Source organism: Dunckerocampus dactyliophorus, chromosome 7 (genome assembly GCF_027744805.1).
Source record: "Dunckerocampus dactyliophorus isolate RoL2022-P2 chromosome 7, RoL_Ddac_1.1, whole genome shotgun sequence".
In the NCBI taxonomy this organism is placed as follows: Eukaryota; Metazoa; Chordata; class Actinopteri; order Syngnathiformes; family Syngnathidae; genus Dunckerocampus; species Dunckerocampus dactyliophorus.
In genome coordinates, this window is record NC_072825.1 from 13,606,450 (window position 1) to 13,612,449 (window position 6,000).

The 6,000-nt window shown below is 40.0% G+C and overlaps 1 protein-coding gene across 3 annotated transcripts in view; it reads right to left on the reverse strand.

Moving 5' to 3' along the window:
- The window catches only part of LOC129185626 (nuclear factor of activated T-cells, cytoplasmic 1-like), a 140,689-nt gene extending 135,066 nt beyond the window's left edge, over window positions 1-5,623 (reverse strand). For all 3 annotated transcript variants that reach the window (XM_054782935.1, XM_054782933.1, XM_054782932.1), the window contains exons 1-2: window positions 5,452-5,623; window positions 5,214-5,378 (exon numbers count right to left, since the gene is read on the reverse strand). The gene's annotated coding sequence lies outside the window, so the exon portion shown is untranslated. The remainder of the gene's footprint in view (window positions 1-5,213; window positions 5,379-5,451) is intronic.
- Window positions 5,624-6,000: the final 377 nt, after the last annotated feature.

Below are 6,000 nucleotides of genomic sequence, written 5' to 3' on the forward strand. Positions count from 1 at the left end.
GATTAAGCCCTAAATATGCCTCACATACTTACAGTGTATACTTATTACACTACAGTATAAAATGTTTAGGTACTCACCACTAATGAATGATCATATTAGATAATTGATGGACAGATGGAACCCGAGATCTAGAGAAATATGGAAGTACTAAGAATTGTGGGAATGCTAGCATTCAGCATGCTAGCACCTAGCAAAGTGCACCAAGTACTAAAAGAGCTATGGCAGTCTATAGCCATGTTACATTATTTCATGCAGTTATAGCCTGTTCTTTTTAACATGAAAATGGCTAAAATGCTAACAGTTAGCATGTTAACACCGAGCAAGACAGCACTAATCACCCAAATTGCTTCTACAGTGATTTTACAACATGTCATGTAGGTATTTACCATGAGAATGGCAAAAATGCTAACATGCTGCCATTTAACATGAAAATGGCTAATGGTAAGCATGATAGCACTTATCAAGATAGCATCAAGTACTGAAGTGCTAAGGCAATTTTATAGCTATGTTACATCATTCCATGCAAGGTATATGCTATTTTACATGATGATGGCTAAAATTCTACAGTTGGCATGTTAGCACCTCAATAAGCTAGCACTAAGCACCAAGAGATAGGTCTACAGTGATTTTACATCTTGACATGTAGATATTTATGATGAGGAGAACGGCTAAAGTGTTAACAGTATGCTATTTAACATGAAAATGGCTAAAATACTAACAATTAACACTTGGCAAGCTAGCACAAAGCATCTAAAGTGCTAAAGCGGTCCTATAGTGATTTCGCATCATGCCATGTTGAGTAAAGAAAGTACTTAATGTCCTGAATGACTTTAATGTTCTGGCGTTGGAATTAGAATGGAATTTGGTAGAATAACATATAGGTAAAAAAACAGCTTTTCAAAAAAATACATTTTTAAGAGGACTTAAAGCTGTTAGTATCAACTACAGTGTATTTAACTTTTTTCTTTAATGATCTATTCTTAAACCTTTTAACCACCCCCAAGTAGATAGATACATACATATGCTTACACAGAAATACATGCATTTAAACATATATACTGTAACACTCAACTGTAACACACAATCTAAGCTCAGGTGCCAATTTGCCATCTGGTCAGAACATGATCATCATATGCAATCTGCTCGCTCTGGCTGGCACTGGTTCACCAGACTGACACTCCAATTACCATCATCATGCCAATGGTAGAGCACAAATCCAAACATGGGCCCACTTGTGCATTGCATGGGTGGAGCGATCGTCAGATAGATTTCTAAAGAGAGGTCAGTGTGTCAGTAACTGAGCAATAGAGCTTCACAGTAGAAAAATATAAACATAAACAACGACTCAAATAGCCTTTATGCCATGGTGGCGAGAACTCTGATCTAATGTTGGAAGGTTGGCCTCACCATACTCCAAATCATCTGATGTAACGATGGATTAGGCTTGTCAGGTCATGACCTTTTGAATGGTCACTAATCAAAAACAGCCAGTGGCCTCCAGGATGTATAGATGGCTGCTCATGCAAACATAAACTAAAACAAGGATTACGAAGATAAATCAATTTAACATGCATGACTACCCACTGACCGACGTAAAAGTAAGGATTTGTTGAGCAGAAGTTTCCAAATTCACACTCATGAACCTGACTTTTTTTTCATTTGTGGCCTTTATCATCGTATAAGCCCACTGGCTCAACATTGATCCATCTCCCCGCTCATCTCCATTTTCTTAATTTTAATTTTGCCATTTCTAACTCATGCTAATTTGTCTCCTCTGCTGTATGACCATAGACCAGAGGCCCCGGCACCGGCGGGTGCCAGGGAGGGTCACTGTCAATTATATCCATTTAATACCCACTTATGTCTGCAACGACATCTTCCTAGTGAGGTCACGCGGACTTCGCCCTGCACTTTATCCAATAATCTCACAGAATATAGGCTTGGATATTCCGAAAGATCAATGTCATTAACAAGGGAGCACAGAGCGCATTTGATTATAGATGTAATTAGTAGCGGCTTGAGGGGACTTACTTCTATGCACAAAGAGGCAATATCCACTTAGTATCAAAATTACCTTAAAAATGGACACCGCTTTGAGATCATTTTTGCAACTGATGACCACCTTAATACAATTAGTATCACTAATGACACAGAATTAGGGTTCATATACATAATACTTATGTCAAACTTTGACAGATAGAGGAGAGTATTGAGTTTGCCTGACGACAATGACGGGGTTCACTTTACAATTCGCACTCACAGTGGGTCATGTAAGACTAGTTTATTCTCTGCCGATTTACCTGAGTAAAAAAAGTAGTCCTATTTGGGTAAGTGAAAGGCAATACCATGAGCGCATTAAGATGATGAGCTTTTAAGAATTCTGTCACACAGTCTGAGAATATCAGACATGGGTCATATTACAGCTCATCTGCCACCTGCTGACTTTATATCTCCTTCCTAACACATAATTTTTATGTTTATTTTGAGTCCGTTTTAAATACTGCAAAAAAAAATTCCAAATTATGGTTGAAGATACCATAAACTGCTAAGTATTTAAAATGTTGCGGACCTTGAGTTAAATATTTGCTTGTAACCACAATGAGCTCTGTGGTCATGCAGGTGAAGCTGCAACACATAACTCCCTGTTGAGAGCAGCATTGGCCACTGGTGGAAACCTGTTGCGAGAAATTTGAAAAGGGAACAGACAAAATGACAGCGCTGATGAGAGTTTCTGTGACCTGTATTGGATTGCATTGCCCTGAAACTCAAGCCTGCATGGTAACAGGGTACAGCCACTTAAGATGGGAAGATAGCCACGATGATGGACAGTTTAATTTTTTATATAATATCCACAAGTCATACAACAGGGAGAAGTGGTGTGCAGCTTCTATGACCAAAAAAAATCTCTTAAAGTGTTTAACAGAACAGTTATGCATAAGATTTCCGCCCCCCTTCTACTTAATTCAAACGGATTATGTGACTCATAATCACCTGCAAACAGGATGTGGATATCTTAACTCAGGAAACATACATTTATACATGCCAGAAATAGTAATACGTTGCCACGTGTATGTGTGTACTTGTATAAAACCTCCCATACTTCCATCAAACGTCAGATGATACACAATTATAGGTCAGTATATCTCAGATTAGAGGAACACAGTGGAAAAAAGGGAGGTTGCAAAGGGTCTAGCAGAATTTACTTTATAGTAGATCGCAAAACCGCAGTAAATGCACGCATGCAAAACAAACCTTCTCTGTTTCTCATCAAGCTGCTGTGTAGTGGCTATGTTAAACGTAGGTGGTAAGCTCATATATCTAATTATACAATAGCCTAACATTTTTTGTTAATGAAATGGAAGGAGTGTAATTGAAAACTTCAGCATAATTATTGCTTGGTGAGTGGTTGCTGTTGGAAAAACTGCACATGTAAGACATATTTGGGTTTTTTTTTTCCCAAGTTCTTCCAAGCACAGGTTGGTGCTTCCATTTCATAGGCTGAGGCACACGTATTATTTTCATATTGTAAAACTAGGCAGCCAGGATAGTCACATTAGATGCATTCCAAACAATTGTCATGTGGATGCTTACATTGTGTCAGTGACTTTGGGTGCAACAAAACACTGACTGCTCACAGTCTTACAAAGCACTATTCATTCACCATGTATACTTGAGCATGCAGGCATTAGTCGTAGAATAGGTAAACATATGGACAACCTGAGACATCACCTCATGAGCACTTGGATAGCAAATGTAGGTCTGCCATGACACAAAAAGCCAAGTAAGAATAGCTTGTCAGCCACAGTAACAATGTTTGTCACAACTACCCTCTTTCCACCCTGATCTCAAATGAGAGAAGTCCAAAAATATGGGATCACCATGACTTATGATGCTGAAACCCAAGAGCCCTCTTTATGAAATCATCAGCACTAATTGGTTGCTCCTGCCTGTGCAGCATCTGAAATGATTTCAAATAGTAATACGTCAAAGTCATTTGTGTGACGTTTGGGTAGTTTTGCACACATTCAATCAAAACACAGATGTTTATCAGCATCACGCTGATTGACAAGAGCAGACTTTTGTGAAAAAGATACTGTGGCTGTCATAGTCACTATGGATTTTTGTGGGTGAAGAACAGTAGGGAGGGGGTGGGGGCTAAGTGGATCGGGAATGATGTGGTTTTTGGAGGTAAATGTTCTTCAGTCAGTAAAAGTACTGGTCAAGCATAGGTAGTGTTTTATAACCCTGATTGTGTGATTGGAAATGTCTCAACAAATAAAATATATTTTTACAGGATTACCATGTTGATTTCCATAGCAGTATTTTAGGTTTTAGAGCATGCAAAACCTAATAATATTGCACAGGGATACATCCAGTTGTAGTCTACAGTTAATTACTTTCTGACCTTTAGGAACATGCACACTGTTTAACCAGAATCTTAGTATTAAATAATTCAGTTAGCGTGTAGAAAGCAAGATGAACATCTCTCAACTAATGGAGAAGGAATGTCATTGCATCGCCCTCAATGTCTGGGCTTTTATAAAAAATTCTGATATTTAAGAGTTTGTCTAATAGTTGAATCTCAAACAACTTCTATGAATATTTGAAGTCATCTGTAAAGGTTTTTCTTTGAAGAAAAGTAGGGGAGATGATGGTATGGTCGCTTCAACTGTCAGACTTTTGAATAGGAGATCCTGGGTTTGCGCTTCAGGAAATGATGCAGTGTCATACAATGGTGCAGTCGGTGTGTTTTAGCGTGAATGTATGCAATGCAGTACTTGCATACATTCACGCTAAAACACACCGTGTCGCTCAGGAGTCAGTGAGGAAGGGACAATGCTTTATTTCTTTGGACAGATTAGGCGCAGAACTGTCTTTCAGTTTATCAAACCCATTTGAAATCAGGACGGCCAACACTCAACACAACAGTCTAAGTCATGGTGCACAACTAACAACTTCACACAGCAACGCAAAAACCGACAAGACACTCCTGCTATTTTTGCTGAACAATAACTAACAACTATGTAGCTCAAACATGTAACTTTAAAAGCATTTGCGCCAAAACAGTACCGCAAAGCACGCTGGGGAACAGGAAGTGCTTCCAGCGACGCTACAATACGCTAGCATGCATGCTATTGTATGTTTTTAAAAAGCCAGCGGGAGCAAAACTAAATTCGGTTGTACTTTACTGAAGTATTTAACAATGTACTCACGTTATTTTTGATCAATCCTCATCCACAAATCCACCAAAGTCCTCGTATCCCAAATGAACAGCGGGGCAAGTTCTCCATCAAACACGCCAGGTTCCTTGTTGTCATTGTCAGAGTCAGTATCGTTGCCGTGCGGCTCCTCAGAAATGATGCCGGCTTTTGCGAAAGCTTGAACAACAGTGCAAGCAGACACGTTAGCCCAAGCATCCACAATCCATTCACAAATTGTGCCGTAACTCACCTGGCGCTGCCTCCCAATCTTAGTGAAGCTGTGTTCGCTAGCTTTCGCAACTTTACTTTAAACGCTGTGTTTACACCGATATCCAGCGGTTCGTGTTCCTTCGTCAAGCCTCCCGGAATGATGGCAAGCTCCGAGTTCATTTGCTGCACTTGTTTTTTCACAGCGGCTGTGAGATGTGTGCGCATTGAGTCAGATACACAGAGACGGTGACACGTGGGAAAAAATATCCGGTCTCTTTCCATACACGTCACTCAGCCACTCAGCCATTTTCTCCTCGTCCTTCCAGCACTTTTGATTGGTCCGGCTGGAAACTTTTCTTTAGGCAGCGTCTTCCTCTTAAAAATCACCACAGGTGGCAGTTTCTGTCCATTACCATGGCAACCAAGCACAACAGTAAAAACCGACTTCTAGTTATGTGTATCGCTACCCTGCTGGTCCCCTTCTCGACAGAGTGGTTCACCAAGTTGGTGATGTAGTTTGGGCTGGATGTGTTTGTCTGCAATGTTTTTACTGCGGTAGGAGCGGAAGATGGCCAGCTTTCCTTGTAAT